The following is a 20,864-nucleotide window of genomic DNA, read 5'->3' on the forward strand; positions in this document are numbered from 1 at the left end:
TTGATGTACAGAATAAATACAAGACCAATAATCCTACAACCATACTGGAAGAAATGGTTCCTTTTCTACTCCAGACAGTACTAAAATCACTGTTGTTTTTCAGGTTCTTTGTTGTTGATTTTCAAACCATTCATAGCTTGAACTTGGTTCAGTATGAAGGGGGCTCTATAAAACTATATGATAGATATTTACTTACTCTACCCTTTTATAGGTATACATACATCTCATATAATGTTGGGGGGAGGGAGACCGAGAAGTGGTACGATTATTCCTGCTCAAGATAATAATGTGGCTCTAAGGAAACTTAGACAGCTACTGCTATGCTCAGACAATAATTTCTCCCAGAAGGAATGCTAAATACATGGTAAGAGCAGTTGAGGTGTAAATATGAATTAAGCACACTGCTATTAAGTTTGGTCAAATTGAGTTATTTCATTTCTTTTAGTGATTTTTATGAGTTGTTCTTGCTGTTTACAACTATATTAGTCAGTGGGGGGAAATTATACGTTGAAAAAAAATCACATTTACTTCTTAAAGTTAGAGTAAAGGAATATGTAAAGGGAGAAAATAAGGAAGTAAATATGCAGGGCAGGAGCCCTTCTAGAGCACCAATAGAAGAGAGGAGGAAAGAGAAAAGGGACATAAAAATTTGGCTCCAAGACCACAGGACAGAGCTGGATCAGGGTCAAAGACGGGTATTATCATCATTAGACACTCCTCTGGGACAGCCCCTCCCAAAAAAATGTTCTCCTGAATCTCAAGGTGGAAGCACTATAACAGAAGGCTGGGTAAAAAAAATCCTGAAGTCTTTTCAAATTTTTAATCCCCATGGCTCATTAGAAAGCAAGGAGTTTGCAATATTGGCACTCAGGAGCCTGCAAGTTGTGCAGAGTGAGGAGAGGCAAAGCAGGTAACGGCCTGCAAGAGGCGCTGAGGACAAGAGGCGTGGTGCGGGGTCCAGGCCCCAGGCCCCAGTGGCATCTGGCAGGTAGAGCCTGCAGCTCAGCAGCCCCATGCTGGAAGAGCAGTACTGACGACGTACTGAGAATTTACTAGGTGCCATGCTCTGTACCCCAAGGACTTTCCCTACCTCGTCTCATTTAATCCTTACAGAAACTTGTAAAGGGCAATCCCTTTTTACAGGCAAGGAAACTGAGATCAGCAAGGTAAAATGTAACTGGCCCAAAACCACCCAGCATTTCACAGTGGAGCAGGGTTCGGTCTGCCAGACTCCAGAAGCCAAGCTCCTACACATGAGGAATCACCACTCGGGACCACAGTAACTCCAACCAGCAGAAAAGGGAAGTGGTACCAGGTCCCCAGCAGGCAGCACACCCCGGCTAGCTAACACTGCTTCCAACCCACAGGGTTATTTGGGAGACATTTGTAAAAGAGCTAGGGTAGGGGTGGGAAGAACAAGAAGTAATCATGATTCAAGACTGCTATTGTGACACTTTCATTCAAGTCAATCCCCACTGCCCCCTGCCCCCACCACTAGGATCTCGGCTTTCCAGACATGGATATCACCATGCTACATGCAATACATTCCTGTAGGGTAAGATGTAACAGAAAAAGAAAAAAATGAGTATATTATCCAAAAGAATAAAAATACCCAAGCTACCAGTAATAGCTACATTATACAGATATCTGGTATCAGCACTGGTTGATGGGAGGGAGAGGTGAAGCTTAGCTCAATAAAAGGGTACCACTGGTATCCTACAAAGCCACAGGAGATCCCATTGCACTTTGAGATGGAGAGGAAAGTATTTAACTCCTTCATCCATAACCCATCAATAAGCTCAGCTGACTAATTTGTATGCCTAACACCACACTGTATGGACATTCACTAAACAGAACACTTGAGGTGCTAATAAAACATAGCATTTGCCAGCAGAGATAATTAGAATTGAAGCAGCAAAATGCTAGTGTTTGGCAACATAGATGAAACAACTTCATTAAAATGTACAGCTTCAGACAGGAGAGCACTGGAGCCTGAAGAGTCAGTCTTCTCAAAACTGATGGCTTCGGTGCTTAAAGAGGACAGCTGGAACATACCAAGGGCACAAAACAGCTGCCTTTCCAAAGTGGGTTCACTGCGTGCAGGGCTTTACACTTGGTCCTAATGAAGAGGTAATGCCACTAAAAACTTGGATGTTTGGGTTAAAAAGTTAGGTAAGGGGCCAAACAGCCAAGGTGGGAAATCCCTTTAACAAGGGGAAGTAACCACGAGCCCAGTCCTCTCTTCTGCCCTGATCTGGGTCAGAATGCACATTAACTGAAAAAGAACTCGTCCTGGGGACACAAGAGACCACCAAGACTGAAGAACGTCATGCACATAAACATGCAGTCACTCAGATACAAAAGTCCAGCACTTCCTGGCCAACATGTGTTCAGATTCCATTTCAAAACAAACTTAACGGTGCTCTAAAGAATGCCAGTCTCCCATGTACACGCTCATACAGTGTGTGCAAAAAGGGTGCTCCCATACTTAGCAGTAGCCTACACTCAATCTCCTTTTCAAACATCCTTCCGTATGGCCCCACGCACAGAAAAGTCTTCAGAGCATTCCAGTGAAATAAACGTATCTGAGGGGAAGAGGGCACCTTTCATGTTGCTGATGGTTTCTTACGAGGCTGTTCCACAGGCAACTCTCATCTAAATGAATTCGTCATCTTCCTCCGCCTTTTCTACATCCCACTTCAATGAACGGCCCCCCAGTCTTCCCAGTTACCCAGCCAGGAATCTTGGAGCATGTGAGGCTGTTGTCTCTCTTGTCCCCCACACCCAAAAATCCACAAAGCTCCTTGGTTCCTCCTTGAACTCCTCTTAGCTCTATCCTCTCCGTCCCCACCACCACTTGTCATCTCTAGCTGGAGTGCCACAACCTCGTAAAAGGCATCTCCACTTCCAACCTCACCTCTTCTACGTCTTCCTGATTCCTTTTTCTAAGGTGGGATAGATCTCCAACTCCATTCCTGTGGCTTGAATCTGGGGGCTACAGGCCTGAGGAACATATGTGAGGCTACTACAGAGGGCCTGTTTAATTTCCCAGCTGCTGAAACAACTATAAATTAAACCGCACAATGGGTGGACTTCACAGCAGGAATTTCTCAGCTCCTGGTTTCGGAGGCTGGAAGGCCTGCTTCCTCTAGGACCGGTATCTTCTGGCCGGCATTCTTCGGGGCTTCAGGGCTTTTCCCCACACGGCGGTGCTCATGGCAGCGTCTTCTCCGCTCTCCCCGGGGGTCCACTGACTCCCCACTTCCGGCTGCTCCACTGGCTCTGCTATCCGTCTGACTTTCACTCTTTTACCAAGGCCTCCAACCGTCTGGGTGAAAGCCCAGAAGTTAACCTGTGCTAGGTTAACTCCACTCAAGTGCCATCTTTAAGGGAACATATTTACAGTGCGTCCACCCACCAGGATGTGGGCCAAGACCAGGAGCTTGACCACATGGGGGCACCCAGCTCAGTCCCCAGCAAGGCCCAAGACAAGGGGCCGTTGCACTCCCCAGGCCAATCTGTGTCCAGAGCACCAGTGGGACTCAAGGACTGAAAAGAGAGGAGGCCACCAGGGTCGAGCGATAGCGGAGGCAAGGGCCTGCTGCTCCAAGGCTTTCACTCCCAGATCAGTAGCCATTACATTTGGAAACAGGCTCAGGATTCATTAAGCCAAATACCGACCCTGGGGTGAGGAGGAGGGAAGGGAGCAAACTGAATTAAACTGTAAGGTACAGGCATAATTAATTCACTCACTTCTTTCATAAATATACACATAGGATTTACTGGGAAGCAAGCCCAGGATATGGAGGTCCAACGTGGGACTATCTAGGGTACGCTGAAATTGGGGACTGGGTAACTGCCACCTTGTTTTTCTGTCATCTGTGACGCAGTTAAAGAACTTCTCTGCCTGCATGGCCTGGGTTTCTGAGGTCTGAAGAGACTCTGAGGGGCTGAGGAGGCTAAGGGAGAACCTTGCAGGAGGCTTTTCTTGCAGCTGTAGCCTAAATGTATGCTGCTCTCACCATAAGTGACTGCAAGTATAGAATTAAGTGCCTACTCTCATTTGGGACATCTTTATCTGAGGGGGCTTCATTCATCTTTTTCATTAAAGACAGGAGAAGGTGGATTTTAAAATTATTTTTTAAATTGACATTGTAGAAGTCATCTAACAACAACAAACACGAGTGATACTTAGCAACACACTGCAGCTGGCGCAGGCGAGGGGTGTGGATTAGCAGGTAGCATTTGCCAGTCAGTATGGTGAGCCCCGCACTGGAACGCCAGTCCTTCCTCACACCAGCGGCACTGTGCAGGTGCACTGCATCGCTTGGCTTTTGGTCTGCACAAACGCTTTACTGCAGCTTCCAGCCTCAGTGCAGGTACGGCAGACCCACGCCAACACCGCTCAGCAGAAGAACCCTGGCAGCAGAGCCAAAGGGGCACCAGTACCACGTCCCAGGGATGGACTGGGCCTCTTTCATGTGTCCACCTGGAGCATGGAAAGACAGGTCAATCCGAGATAAAAACCAGCCCGAAGTAGGGAGGACAAATGAGAAAATCCAAGTGTACATCCTGGCAAACAACTCCTTCTGCCTTCTCCTTGTGTCCCTGCCATCCCAGTCACTGTCAAAAAATTCTAAAGACATAGTATTAGCAAACTAAGACCCACTCTTAGAATTTCAGACCAGATGTCACTTCCTCTGCTGAGCATTCCTGAAGCTGTGCCTGTGCGTATGAATGCCCTCTCTGTGTTTGACAAGGTTTTCATTCCTGTCCAATGGCTGCCTCTGCCACAGGAACTTGGTTCATCCCACTCTTCACCAAACACAAACTCACTGAAGGCAGGAATGGAACTTTTAACTGTGTCCCCAGAGCCTAGTACAGTGCCAGGTACATAGTGTCACCTGGAAAATTTGAAAATCAATCCTGCTTAAAGTTGTTTGGCTGAATACAAACTGGGGAGGAGTTCAGCATGTTGGACATGCCTTCAAGAAATAAGTAAGACAGCAACTAGAAATTGCTTTTGATTAATAATAAATATTTATTGAGCACCTAGAATCTGTTACTATGTAATAATGAAGTGAAATGGAACTACAAAAGGAAAAACATCAGTCTTTATCAAATATTTTTCAATTAACTTATATTTACTTTTGAATACTGTCTGTAATAAATGAGGAATTCAGTTTTGTTTTGTTTTTAACTTAGACTACAATGCATAATATCTCTGACATGCTGTCACCTGGCTTCTAGTAGGACCAAGATGGCAGCATGAGATACTCCACGATGCTGTTTCCCAAAGAAACTTTGCACAACTAGTGAAAAAGACCCATCGTCTTCAGAACTCCAGAAAAGTTACAAGATGTAGTAACTTGATGAATGCCAAATAAAGAAAAGCCAGCTTTAAAAACAGTAGAAGGGGAGCAGATGTAGCTCAGTGGTTGAGCACCTGATTCCCATGTATAAGGTCCTAGGTTCAATTCCCAGCACCTCCTTAAAGGAACAAAAAAAAAAGGCAGAAGCTCAGGGCACCCTTAATGGCCCCTCTGCCCACCCACCTTCCACAGAGTGTGGAGCTAGCCTGCACTCCCACTGCGTGATCCTGGCCTCATTCCAGAGGGGACAGAGTCACCCCTATGTGCAAACTGGTGCCTGTACTTCAGCACCAGACTACAGGTGGCAGCCTGAAAGGCTGAACCAGAAATTCCTCTCTGGCTTGTCCCCCTAAAATTTGCCCAAAGAGCAGAAGCAGCTTGCAGATAGCTAAAGTAATGTAAGAAACAATTAAGTCAAAGTGGCCTGCAGCAAAGGATTACCAGCTTTGAGTCATAAAATGGTGCACCTAGGATGAGGAGAAAGTGTTTCATTGGGAATAGAGCAAGCAATAGAATTCCACTAAGCAGGGTAATTGCTAAAGCCACAAGCAAGCACAAGTTCAGGATAAGACACAGACTTAAAAAACACAAGGGAACGCTGATCTTCACATTTGCCTCAGGCTGATCTTCTCGATAGGAGTAAACTCTGCAGAACGTCAGCCAATGCAGAATAAGCAAAGATTGTGAAAGGTGTTTTTTATATTTGTCAGTTCATGATAGCTCCTGGCACTAAAGGAGATCTCTGCCATATCACTATCTGGATACAAACATAACATAAAGCACAGACAAGTCAGGGACTTAAAATCTCAGAGTTAACACTTATAAATATTAAAGTGTCCAGTGTACAACAAAAGATTACAAGACAAGGAGGAAAGGACAGATCATGCAAAGGAACAAGATAAAAATGCAAACTATCAACAAAGAAGACCAGACTTTGGACATACTGGACAAATGACTTTAAAAACATACTTCTCAATATACTCAAAGAGATAAAGGAAACCAAAGAGGAAACACTGAAGGAGATCAGGAAGTAACAAATGAACGATATGAGACTCTCAATGGAGACAGAGAGTTTAAAAAGAAACCATAAGGAATACTGGACTTGAATACTACCATAAATGAAATTTAAAAATTCCCTGTACAGTTACAACAGTAGAGTGAAGCAAGTAGAAGAATGAATCAGGAAACTCAAACACAAGACAACTGAAATAATCCAGGATGAAGAACAGAAAGAAGAAAGAATGGAAAAGGTAAACAGAGCCTGAGAGACCAAGGAGATGGCATCACACACACCACTATGTAGCCTATGGGTGTCCCCAGAGGAAAGAAGAGAGAAAGGGGCAGAGGAATATTCAGAGAAATAATGACAATTTTTTGCAAACTTGATGAAAGACATAAAAATGCACATTCAAGAAGCCCAGTGAACTCCAAGCAGGATTACGACCACTCACATAGCAGTCAAACTGTCAAATAACAAGGACAGAGAATTCTGAAAGCTGTAAGAGAAAAACAACGTATTATGTACAGGGGAGCCCCAATAAGATGAGTGTCGATTTCTCACCAGAAACAATGATGAAAAGATGGCAGCGGGACAAAATATTTAAAGTGCTAAAAGAAAAAAAATGCCACGAAGGATTTTATATCTGGCAAAACTGCATTTCAAAAATGAGGGCACCATTAAGACATTCCAGATCAACAAAAGCTGAGGGAGTTCGTGGCTACAAGACCTGCCCTACAAGCGCACTGAAGGGAGTTCTTCAGAACGAAAGGAAAGCAGCACAAAGAAGCTAAGACCTCCAGTAAAGGCAACCATAGGGGCAAATATGAATGCCCGTGCTATTGTAGCACATTTTTTGGTATGCAATCCCACATTTCACTTCTTAAACATTCTCAAATGGAAATACACAAATGTAATGATAGATACATGTCTTTGGACCCAGAATGTATAAAGATATAATTTGTAACAAGTGAAACAAAAAGGAGGGGATACATAAAGGTAAAGGAGCAGTGTATTTGTAGGCTATTAGGGTTTAGTTGGTATCAAATCAAAGGTGATTGTTAAAAATTTACTATGTGAAATTTAAGCCCCCTGGTAGCCACAAAGAAAACATATGAAAAATACATGAAGAAAGAAATGGGAAGGACTTAAGAAGGAAAAAAAAATTTAAACTCAAATAAATATGTAAGTTGGCATTAACAGTAAATTTGAGGGACAAAAAGGTATGACTTACAAAGACCAAAAAGCAAAATAAAAGGAAAAACTATATTATCAGTACTTACTTTAAATATGAATGGATTAAACTCTCCAGTCAAAAGATAGAGATTGGCAGAATGGATTTAAAAAGCATGAGCCAACCATATTCTGTTTACAAGAGACTTGCCTTAAATTCAAAAACCCAAGTAGACTGAAGGTGAAATAACAGGAAAAATATACTAAACAAATAGTAACCAAAAGAGAACTAAGGTAGCTTTGCTCACAACAGAAAAAAGAGACTTTAAGTCAAAAACTGTTACAAGGGGCAAAGAACAACATTATGTACCATTAAAGGGGTCAACTCAACAAGAAGACATGACAGTTATAAATACATAATGCACTAACAGCAGATTCCCAAAACATATAAAGCAAATATTGACAGATTCAAAGGGAGAAATAGATGCTTTTACATTAATAGGAGAATGCAATATACCACTTTAAATAATAAATAGAACACTTAAAGAGAAGATCAATAAGAAATAAAAGACTTGAACAATAGTATAAACCATCTCTAGCTAACAGAATATATATATATAGAACACTTCACCCAAGAGCAGCAGAATACATATTCTTGAGTGCACATGGATCATTCCCCAGGATAGACTATATATTAGGTTACAAAACAAGATATACAAAATACAAAAATATTGAAAACATACAATGTATCTTCTCTGACCCCAATGGAATTAAGCTATAACAACAGAAAAAGAATGAAAAATTCATAAATATGTGGAAATTAAAAAACATACTCTTAAATAATGAGTTGAATAAGAAATCACAAGGAAATTTAGGAAATACCTTGAGGTGAATAAAAATGAAAATACAACATGCTAAAACATATGGCAGGCAGCAAAGACAGTGCTCAGAAGGAAATTTATAGCTCTGAACGCTTACATAAAAATAAGAAAGTTCTCAAATCAGAGACCTAACCAACAATTGAAGTATCTGGGCAAAGAAGAACAAAACACCCAAATGACCAGAGGAGGGATATAAGGCTAAAGTGAAGAAAAATAAGATAGAGAATTTAAAAACAAAACAAACAAACAATAGAATTGAGGAAACCAAAACTAAGTTCTTGGGGGGAAAAAAATCAATAAAATCAACTATCATGTAGCTAGACTGACACAAGAAAAAAGAGAATGCAAAGGGAAAAATTCAGAAATGAAAGAAGAGACATTACTACTGACCCCCCACACACACACAAAAAAAAAAGGATTATAAGAGGATACTATGAACAAATGTCTACCAACAAGTAACGTAGATGAAATGGACAAATTCCTTGAAAAACACAAACAACCTATACTGACTCAAGAAGAAACAGAAGATCTCAACAGATTAAATATAAGAGATTGAATCACTTATCAAAAACCTTCAAAATTCTTCCCCAAAAACTGAAGAGAAGAAGCAGATGTGGTTCAAGCAGTTGGGTGCCTACCTACCACATGGGAGGTCCTGGGTTTGGTTCCCCGTGTCTCCTAAAGAAGATGAGCAAGACGGCAAGTTGACCTGACTGGCTGGTGCGGTGAGCTGATGCAACAAAATGACACAACAAGGTGACACAATGAGGAAACATGACAAGACACACAACAAGCAGGGAGCGGATGTGGCTCAAGCAACTGGGCACCTCCCTCCCACATGGGAGGTACCAGGTTTGGTTCCCAGTGCCTCCTGAAAAAGAAGATGAGCAAACACAGAGGGCACACAACGAACAGACACAGACAGCAGACAGAGAGCACAAACAACAGGGGGTGGGGCAAAATAAATAAAAATAAATCTTTTAAAAAAAAAGAACAAAACTGAAGACAGGGAACACTTCCTAATCTATTCTATAGGGCCAATATCACCCTCAAACCAAAATCAGATAAACATACCACAAGCAAAGAAAATTAGAGACAAATATCCCTTACGAATGTCAGTGTTGAAATTCTCAACAAAATACTAACAAACCAAAAGCAAGAGCATGGTAAAGAATTATATACCATGATCAAGTGGGATTTATCCCAGTATTTTAAAGGATGGTTTGACATAAGAAAATCAATTCATGTAATACAACACATTAACAGAATGAATGGAAAAAACTACACGAGCATCTCAATTGATGCAGAAAGAGCATCTGACAAAATCCAGCAACCCTTCTCAATAAAAACACTCAGAAAAGTAGAAGTGTGCCAGTTTGAAGCTTTTGTATTATACTTTCCATTCACTTTTACCATATATAATATTTCCTTTTTTCAGTGATGAGGCACTTCTTAATATTGGTGACCACTTGTCTTTTTGAAGAATCCCATTGAAACTGTGTCAAAGTGCCTCAGGCTTTTAGGAGTATATGTTTTCCATGCTGCTGCACGTGGTAAAAATGAATGGAAAGATACAATAACCACAAATCAGTTTTCAATTTCAGCTGTCTTTTACTACGGGAATTTTTTAAGTTTTTGCAATGGAAGTTCACCAAGTATTGGTCCTCAGAGTCCCTGTCTCAAAGAGGTACTAGTACATTACGCAGTAAAAAGATTTTTGTAGGAATTGGCTAGAAGTTTATTTAAACCTAGGTTTCCAAGAGCAAAAACTAGTGTGGTAGAGCGGAAAGCTGGATTGAGAAAGACAAGAGCACAAGCCTTGGCCTGCCCTGAAGCAGCTGAAAAGCCTGGAGCAAGGCAAGACTCATAAACTACTGGACTTGAAGAAGCTTCAAGACCTTTGCAGTTCAATCCTTAGATCTTGAAGATCAAGAAATGGAAGCCCCAGCCTCAAGAAAGAATATGAGGGTAGTGCAGTGCTGCAACTCACACTCAAAAGTGCACCCTCCTTCCCACTGCCTCACTCTGCCCCTCACAATTCAGTTCCTTAAAATCACACCAGGGAATATAAAGTCAAGGATGCAACTTCAAAAATGTAGTATTAACTTCCATATTTGCACATACTAGAGAAAAGCTGTAAACATGCTCTCCAGAGCTGCAGATCTGATTGCCTTTGGTAAATCAGCTCTTATTTCTGAACAGCAAGTGGTAAATGAGCTATTTTTGAGGAAATTATACCCCACACCCCAGAAGCAAATAAATTCTGATAAGAATTTTCAATCAGTTTTATAGCAGAGGGTTATCTCTAAAGAGGCAATAGGAGAGTTTAATCATGTCACAGTAACACTGAACTTTTAAACAAGGAACACATTTTTTTCCAATAAATTATTCTGGGGGTAACAAGTCAGACATCAGTAGAACTGCAAGTACATTAGTATCTTAAAAAACAGTGGCATAAGGCAGTCTGGAACTTTGTTGCTCATCCTGGAATTTGCTGCACTTAGTATTTTATGCATGATCACACTTCTGTTTTCAATGTCTAGAAATGAAGGCAATCAGTTTTCTTTTCTTGGACTCTACTTAGAAAATAGTGATTATATTTGCATTCCAGTAATCACTGTGGAACATTCAATAAGCTCATTTTTGGCCACACAATGACAAGCTACACTATCTTGGAGAATAAATTGGTTACAATAGGAAAAAATGATCCCAAGAGTTTTTTCACCTCCCAGATATTATTTTGTGTCTGTACTGGCATTTCTTGATTAAGTAGAATTAGAAGATACACTATATATAAGCATGAAGTGTTTATGTGGGTCAATAAGTTAAGTCCAAAGTTTCATGCTGGAAAACTATGGAAAAGAGGATAAACCCACAGGTTTGTGCATAAACTGTGCACATGCTAAGCATGCAAAGAACAAAGTTATAGAGGTAAAGGGTTGGAAGAGGGACAGACATGACTATAGGAGAAAGTGACCATCCACTGGCTGGCCCCAATTTCTTAAGTCCAGAAGGGAACTGCTGAAAGCTTAATTTGCCTAAGCCAAACCAGGCTAAGGGTCTCCCAAGGCCTTGAGACGTAGCTGAAACCCGGCCCTCCTCTTCAATGTCTAGTCTAGGACAAATACCTTTGGGGGGCCTGGCAAAGCGTAGGCATCCAAGACTCATTTGAGGAGTGCCCCATTGATCATTTCCACTGTTTCTGCATTAGAGCGCCAGTCCCACCAGCCTGTCCATGAGAGGGCCTTTGAACTTAAGGTGGCAGGAATAGGGAGGAGATGAAGGGTAGGCCATGGTGTTTCAAAGGTTTAACTGCCGTACCCCCATCAATGAGCTTCTGCTTTAAGATAGCCCAGAAGTCAAGCCAACTTTATTAAATTTTCCTTATGCAGGTCAAAGAAAAAATCAGAACCAGTGCTAAGAATGTAGAGGGGAAGGAAAGACAAGGAGGGGGAACAAGGAGGGAAGAAGGGATGGAGAGAAGGATGATGGGAGAAGAAGGAAAACTGGGCCCAGTAAGGCTGAGCTCAGGGAACCACCCCAAGTCCTCAGGCCTCTTGACCACAAGGCAGCAGTTTACCTCGGTCTTGTACTGGTGTTTTTGCTCAAAGTGAGTCAACACAGACCCAGGGCATGCCCAGCCATGGGTACCTCCAAATGCTGACCAACATTTCAGAAAGAAGCACTCAGAGCAGCTCCTGTCCCCACACTTGAGCACCGTCCAATGTTTTCTCAGATGTGACCCAGGCCCGTCTCACACTGGGAGCAGAAAAGCAAACGTGGTTTTCTCTCGGATTCTTGTAAATTCTCATAAACTACAGGCACTTGGAGCTGTTTCTCCATTCACATGTCAGGATTGCTTCTTGCTGCCATACTGTATACCTGGCCACTGCACGGGAGAACACAGAGCAAAGGTGTCATGTCCCTTTCTGCATGTGCCCCTTGATGAGCCGCTAATGACTAGCTGGGTGGTGCCTGCAGGCTGACTGGCTGGCACCGAGAGCGGGTGACCACGGACAGACCCTGGTGACAGCTGTCATGGGGGTCGCTGACCTACAGGAGACGCCCTTGAGCTTCCGGGACATGCCTTTACCAGGCACGGGAGGCTGGATTTCACGATTAGCCAGCCAGTCACATTAGACAATCTTAGACCCTCGTCTCTTAGGGCACAGGTAACAAGTTAAAAAAGAAAAACTATCTGGGAGGCAGAAGAAATAATTCATATTCGTCTCCATTCCCCCTTGCTCTGAAGGTCCATGCAGTGTAGGCTCAGTCCGGGTGGAGGACTCCACAAAGAGAAGAGGGTGGCAGCACCGACCGAGCCCTGACATCAGCTCACCTTCACCTGATCCACCAATGGCAGGAAAAGAGGCAAAACCTCAGGGAGCTGGAAGCACGTTGTTTAAATCCTTACGGGTGAAAGGGAGCCTTTCCCTGCAATACGCAAGAAAGGCAGAGTGTCCAGCTGCTGCTTCCTGCCTCGAGCGCCTAGGACAGGTGCTCGGCCCAGAGCAGGGCCTGAAACGGGCAGAGGGGAAGCACCGCAGCCGCTGAGGCAGATGTGGGCGCCAGTGCCAAGGGATGCGCGGGCACTTGAGCTCCAAGGGCCTCTTCTGCTCTAACATCCTAGGATGCTAAACCCAATGGTATGTCTTTCCAAATCACCCCCAGGAAAGAACACACAGGTAGAATATTCAAATGGGGGGTTAAATAATGTCCAATTATAACAATTTCTAAGGTGTGTGACTATAGTCAAACAAAACAGCCTCAATCGTTTATTCACAGGATTGTGGAAAGGTTCGTTTCCATAAAAGCTGGTCACGGAAGAATAGCAGGCTGAGAGGTGGAGAAGCTGAGGCAGAGCACAGACTGTGGCTTCCACAGACAAGACATAAGAGCTGGCAGCTGAAATGGAAAATGATAGACACATTGAGGGTGACAGCTCAGAACACCCGGCTGAGACTTTTGGAATCCACACTAAATGCCAACTAATAATGAGGCCTGGGCTATTAATGTCTTTTGGATTTGGTGGCATTAAAACAAACTGGCTGTGTACTGTCACTGTAAATCACGGACACCAGTTGTATCGTTTTGGTGTAGAGTGGGCAAGAGCAGGGTCGCGTCAGCCTCCCGGTCATCTCCATGGAGCGTCGCGCAGGGCCAGCCCCTCTAGATGCCCCGACTCACCTCTGGCTGCCTTTGTCCCCTAGCCTCTGCTCCGCTCTCTGCTTCCCCCAGTCCTGCGGTTCTGAGTCTCTGGGCGCTGTCTTCAGATGAACCTGAGTTAACTAGGCTCTGCCTCCTGTTGAAAGGCTAGCAGCCTCCCCAGTTACATCAGGCAGAGCAACACCACTTTCTTGAGAACCGTTACTGATTCTGTTTATTATATGCTACATAATTTAGCTATGGATATGCTTTAATGCAAAAGGATAACTAGATGAACTATTTTTTTTAAGATTTATTTATATATTTCTACCCCTACTTCCACTGTCTGCTCTCTGTGTCCATTCACTGTGTGTTCTTCTGTGTCTGCTTATATTCTCATTAGGCAGCTGCAGGAACTGATCCTGGGACCTTCCAGAGTGGGAAAGAGGCGATCATTCTCTTGTGCCACCTCAGTTCCCTGATCTGCTGCATCTCTTATTATCTCTCCTCTGTGCCTCCTTGTGTTGCATCATCTTGCTGGGCCAGCTCTTCGCACGGGGCAGCACTCCGCACGGGCCAACTTGCCTTCACCAGGAGGCCATGGGTATCGAACCCTGGACCTCCTATATGGTAGACAGGAGCCCAATTGTTTGAGCCAAATCCACTTCCCTAGAGGAATTCTTAATCCTCACAGCCTCCAAATGGATGTGAGGCACTGATATCAAATAGCAAAATGAAAGAAGAGCATATTATTAGCTATTTTTGTTTTTAATGGAACTCACAGGCTCCCCAAAAATGCCTCAGAGAAGCATAGTGGCAGGAAGCCTACATGAGGTCTCAGAAAAGATAATGGAGCTTTAATGATGAAAACAGTAAGAAAATTAAATCTAATCCTGTTCCATTAAGCATGCTCTTAGCTCTCATTTTCACTAAATTATTTTACTATGATTCTGCCTGTCTACTGAAATAATCTTTTATGGCAATTTGATTTGCTAGCAAAATAAGTCTCATTTGCGTTCCACTATGAAACCCTGTGGGATTAAGAAGAAGAGATGGCTCATCTAAAACGTCACCCATTCTGCAGTCAGGAAGTAACCATTCAGGGAGATGAATACGCTCTTTTATATTTACATCTGTGAGGAAAGCATTATAATAGCAGACTCCTTACTAGAGTCTGCCTGACTAGCAACGCCTTCCCTGCTACAGAGACGCAGGCAGCGCCGAATGACCAGCCAGACCCCACTTCCTGTACTCCTGAGCACCTCAGGCTGCTGTCCTCCAGCTCATCCTCTCCTTCCCACCTCGATGGAACGTGACCCTGTTTGGACTGCTTTACTATTGAGGACAAGAACTGTGCTACTGTTCTTGCAAAAGCATTTTGGCAAGAATCCTGTAGGACAACACAGTGAATTGTGAACAGCCATGCAATCTGTCATGGGACACACAAAGTCGGGGTGTAGCAGTGGAAGGCCGGAGGGGCTTCTCACTCTGGTATCTACAGGAAACGTACAGGCAGGGATGCTGGAAAGATTCCTCCAAAGCACGCTTACCTCCAAAAACGTCAAGATGCGAAGTCTATGAAGCTGAACTGGACCCACAATTCACTAATAAATGGGTATCTGAGCCAAATTTTAAGGTCTATTAAGAACTAGAGTATTAATTAAGAACAACTCTCATTTAGAAAGAATGATACCCATGGGAGGAGAAGAGGTTGGGAGATGGTTATACAATGACCAGACATAAATCCATCTGTTTTCTATTTAGAACACTGTACTCATTTTGAAGAGAAAAAAAGAAAAAAATTACAAAGGATAAACTTTTTAAACAAATCTTGCCTATGGATCACTGTATTCAATAAAGAAATCATAATTAATATGTGCCTAATCACACAGCAACAACTTTCATAAACCAGGAGGCATGAGGAGAAATGGACAGAAACATATTAATGGAAGCAGACGAAGGGATAAAATTAGTAAGGATATAGAAGACCTGAAAACATACTCAGAAAGACATATTTTGTAGAGATAGGTCAAACTTAGAACCCTATAAGAAGAGAATAAGAGAGAGTAGTTTTCAAGTGCATGCAGAGTGTTCATAAAAATTCACCATATCATATGCTATGAAGAAAACATTGATGAATATCCCCCAAACAGAAATGTACTCAATGTACTAAAATTAGAAATTAATTTTTTTTTAAATTTTAAAAAGCTTTCTCTTAAATTTTATTTAAAAACTCATGAGGGAAAGGCAGGCTAAAATTACAGAATTTTATGAAAATAAGAATAATAAAAATGTAATATAAAAGAATCTGCAAAATAGCTAAAGCAGTCATCAGAGGAAAATATATAGCAATAGATACTTGTAACAATAAAAACATACAAATAAAAATAATAGAATTAAAAATCTAATTTAAAAAGCTAGGGGGAAAATGAGGTTACCAAAAGAAAGCAAAAGGATGAAATTTATAAAGATAAAAGCAGAATGTCATGACGTAGGAGATGTCAGCCTTAACTAAGATATAATAAGTATTGCAGGCCAATACTACCATCTTGACAATAAGAAGAACCCAGATAAATTCCAAATCATATTTTTTAGAGAGCTACAGAAGCAATGACTAAAATTCCTGAAAGCAGAGACTTTCCATTGTATTCTAATGATTTCAATCATTTTTCCCCAAGGGGCATCTGATGATTCTGGAAGACAATTGAAAAAGAGGCATGGTACAGGGAGAGGGCCCTTACTGAGGGAATAAAAAATTAGCCATGGCTTTAGAGGTTGTGTGGGATAAGTGAAACAAGAAACCTGAGGGTCCTCAAATGAAACAGCAGTCTCCCCACAAACCCGTGAGGGGTTCTGCAGCTGCAGAAAGGTTAGAAGCTGAACAGAAATGTCTGTAAAAGGCTACATGAAATCTCCCAGAGTCTGTGGTATTATACTTAAGAAACTAAGACACACACATCAGCCCTGGCCCAGCTTATTTTCTGGTTGCATTAAGGTGATCAATCCCTTACTCTACCTGCCCATCAAAAAAGGGGGCGAGAAGAGGGGAACCTCTTTGGAAGACAATATAACACTGTCTGTAATAGTCACAGTTATATAATATCTAGCATACAATACAAATTTTCTAGAACTGCAGAGACAAGAAAATATCACCAGTAATAAAGAGGTGTTGGAATTGTAGAGACAGACACTGGGATTATTTTTAAAAGGATTTTTTTAAAATATGAAAAATATGTTAAAGAAAATAGGGAGAAAATGAATGAAATAATGGAGAAATTCACCAGAAAATTGGAATCTATAAGAAGAATCAAATGAACATTCTAGAATTGAAAAATAAAATATCTACATTAAAAATTACATGGATGGGTTTGATAAGACTTAGAGACAACTCCACACTAGATTAGTATCATAGAAGACAGGTCAATACAAGAAAAAAATTTAAGAAGAAAAGAAAAAAATGGAAAACCATGTAAGGCTATAAGAGATGCATGAGACATTCAAAATATTTAACATATGTATAATTTAAGTACAGAATAAAAGGGATAGGGGAGAAAAGGACTGAGGCATGGGAAATATTTAAAGAACTAATAGTCAAGAAATTTGTACAACTGGTTGAAAAAGAAAAAGAAAACTGCCTTAACCTAGAGATTCAAAAGAGCTTAGCTAACTCAAAGCAGGATAAAACAGAAAGAAAACAACTCACATGCACATCATAGTAAAACCGATAAAAACCAAAGGCAAAAATATTAAAAGCAATCAAGACAAAAAGACATTAATTGCACAGAAAAAACTCTATATCAGCTGAATGCTCAATGGAAACAATGAAATCCAAAAGTTAAAAAAAAATTTTTTTGTAAAATAATGAAAAAGGGAAGTGTTTTAGTTTCCTAGCTGCTAAAACAAATACCACAAAAAGGGTTGGTTTTAACAACAGAAATTTATTGGCTCACAGTTGTGAGGCCAGAAGTGTCAAACTGAGGCATCGGGAAGGCAACACTTTCTCCCCAGAAGACTGGGTGCTCTTGGGCTGGCTGCCAGTGATCCCTGGCGCCCGGCTACTCCGTCACAGGACAGTGCACCTGTCAGCATCTTCTCCTTTATCCTGCAGGTGCCACTGACTTCCACTCCTGGCTGCTCCCACGCCTTTTCCCTCCACGTGACTTTCACTGTCCTCATAAAGGACTCCAGCAATCTGGTTTAAAGCCCAACCTGATTTAGTTGGTCCATACCTTAACTGAAGCAGAAAAACGCATCCACACTGGGTTTGGATGTGGTTCACTCCACACTGGAAGAAACACCTGCCAACCTATTATTTTATACACAACGGGAATATCTTTCAAAGATGAAGATGACAGGATGTTTTCAGAAAAACAAATAAAAACTCTTGGGGGATTTTTCAACAGAAAGCTGGCACTAAAAGGAAAAATAATAAGGAAATTTTCCAGCAAAGGGGAATGGTATCATGTGAAAACAAAGAAGTAACTGGAAGAAATGAGGAAAAGCAAAAATGGTAACTATGTGATTAAATATAAGGATATATACAAAAGAAATTATATGTCTTGTAGAAATAAAATACATAATAATAAAACAAATGATGGAGGATAAATGGAATATAGGGATTCTAAGTTTCTTGTAACATCAAAAAAGGGGTAGGCGGCGGACTTGGCCCAGTGGTTAGGGCGTCCGTCTACCACATGGGAGGTCCATGGTTCAAACCCCGGGCCTCCTTGACCCGTGTGGAGCTGGCCCATGTGCAGTGCTAATGCGCACAAGGAGTGCCCTGCCATGCAGGGGTGTCCCCCGCATAGGGGAGCCCCACGCGCAAGGAGTGCGCCCTGTAAGGAGAGCCGCCCAGTGCGAAAGAAAGTGCAGCCTGCCTAAGAATGGCGCCGCCCACACGGAGAGCTGACAGAACAAGATGACGCAACAAAAAGAAACACAGATTCCAGTGCCACTGACAACAACAGAAGCGGACAAAGATGACGCAGCAAATAGACACAGAGAACAGACAACTGGGGTGGGGGAGGGGGAGGGGAGAGAAATAAATAAATAAATATTTTTTTAAAAAGGGGGCGTGGTAAACAGCCACGGAACTGGTTCCCTCCGGCTCCACAGCCGCACGCCAACCCCGGTGGCCGTGGTCGCCAAGGTCAGGGAGGAGGCTGGCTGGGCAAGAGCCGGCTGCCCAGGCCCATGAACCTTCCCAATTTCAGGAAGACCGTGTAGCCATGCGTTACGAGGGGCAGCTGCCTGTCGTCCTGCCGCAGAGAGCTCTAGATGACAAAGAAACTCTCGTTTCTGAACATAAAGAAAACTTGTCGTCAGTCCACCCTTGTCTTTAATGTTGTCAACTCCATCATAGGATCTGGTATAACAGGATTGCCTTGTTCAATGAAGCAAGCTGGTTTTCCACTGGGAATACTGCTTTTATTCTGGGTTTCATGTTACAGACTTGTCCCTCTCTAGAACAGACACTTACCAGTTCTCGTCAATAAAACCTTTGGTTTTACAGGGTATCTCCTCCTCTGTTTTCCAGTTTTTGTATCCTTTTATAGCTATACGTTAAAACATAATAACTGGAGATACTTTGAGCAAGTTCTTCAAAGAATACCAGGAATTGATCCTGGAAATGTGTTTACTGGTTGCCACTTCATTATTGTGCTTTCCACAGTTGCCTGTACCCTGCCTTCATCCTTGTACTGAGAGACAGCAAAGCTTGGAAAGATATCCCTTATTTCTACAGTTTTAACAACCTGTATTCTAGGAACTATAATGGCAAAAGTAGTTTCACTGGGTTCACACACACCAAAAACAGAAGATGGCTGGGTGTTTGCAAAGCCCAACGTCATTCAGGCTATTGTTGTTATGTCATTTGCATTTATTTGCCACCATAACTGCTCCTTAGTTTATGGTTCTTTGGAAGAACCAATAGTAGCTAACAGGTCTTGCATCATCCATGTGTCCGCCCTGGTTTCTGTATTGATCAGTATACTCTTTGCTACATGTGGATATTTACTGGCTTCACACCAGGAGATTTATTTGAAAATTACTGCAGAAATGATGACCTGGTAACATTTGGAAGGTTTTGTCAGAGAGGTAATTACCAATGTGTTTTTCTGTGGGGATCTTTCAACAGTTCTCCAAGTTTTCATCACAGTGGTTATCATTACTGTAGCCACACTAGCGTCATTGCTGTTTGATTGCCTTGGAATAGCTTTAGAGTTGAATACCATCCCTTCGTAGTCTCTACTGGCATCACTCAAATCTAGGACTCCATCCTATAATATCTGAATTAATTCAGGCTTTTCTTCTTCAAATAGCACATATTTAAATTTTGCTTCCAACTTATCACCATCCTGCTCAAAAATCTGCTGTCAACCCCTTTCCTGCAGAGGGTGTCCTCTGTGCAGCTCCTCTAATTTTCATCATTCCATCAGCATGGTATCTGAAAAACTGTCTGAAGAATAGAGAACACACTCAGATGAGGTTATGTCCTGTGTCATACTTCTTACTGCTGCTGTGGTGATGGCTGTTGGATTCGTCAAGGCCATCACACATCCTGAAGACTATACCCATGGGCAGGAAATGTTCTACTGCTTTCCTGACAATTTCTCCTTCACAAACACCCGTGTCTCATTTTCAGCTGACAACACAACTTTCCATTTTAAACATCAGCATCTTTCAGTGAGGTGACTGCTTTAAAAATATACATGTTTTCACCATATAATATCCACTCATGTTTTAGTCTCCATTTATATTACTATAAAATGTTCACTTTTTCATTACTCTTGAGTACAATGTAAGAAGTAAAGAAGAAAAGAAAATTGGCTATTTTCTGGGACAAAATAAATGTTTTGTTTTTTTAAAAAGGGGGTAAATATAATAATTTGCATATTAGAATTCATGAATATCTGCTACAAAAATCTCCATTATAACCACTAAAAACAGTAAAAGAATGTTTAATGAGTCAAGACAAGGGAAAAATATTTTTAATACAAAAAAAGGCAAGAGAAGAAAAGAAAACAAGGTAGGTCAAGCAGAAAATGAATGAAAAGAAGGTAAATGTAACTTCTATTATATCAGCAATTTTTATGCAATGTGTATGGAATACAAAAATACTCCCTTTTGAATACAAAGATTACCAGGTGAGATTTATGGAAAAACACACAAACAGACAATTATGTTCTTCTCCACACAAACACATACTTAAAATACAAAGGCCAGAAAGGTTGAAAAAAGTTTGGAAAAAAAGGCTGCCAAACACTCACCCAAAGAAATCTGCTATGGCTGTGCAAG

General features: G+C 41.8%; 1 protein-coding gene and 1 pseudogene across 19 annotated transcripts in view; one reads left to right on the forward strand and one right to left on the reverse strand.

The window, feature by feature from the left end:
* The window catches only part of ULK4 (unc-51 like kinase 4), a 659,217-nt gene that overhangs the window by 255,520 nt on the left and 382,833 nt on the right, over positions 1-20,864 (reverse strand). The gene's annotated exons all lie outside the window — the stretch shown is intronic.
* On the forward strand, positions 18,797-20,256 carry LOC105744692 (putative sodium-coupled neutral amino acid transporter 11; annotated as a pseudogene).

The sequence above is a fragment of the Dasypus novemcinctus genome, chromosome 26 (genome assembly GCF_030445035.2).
Source record: "Dasypus novemcinctus isolate mDasNov1 chromosome 26, mDasNov1.1.hap2, whole genome shotgun sequence".
Taxonomy (NCBI): domain Eukaryota; kingdom Metazoa; phylum Chordata; class Mammalia; order Cingulata; family Dasypodidae; genus Dasypus; species Dasypus novemcinctus.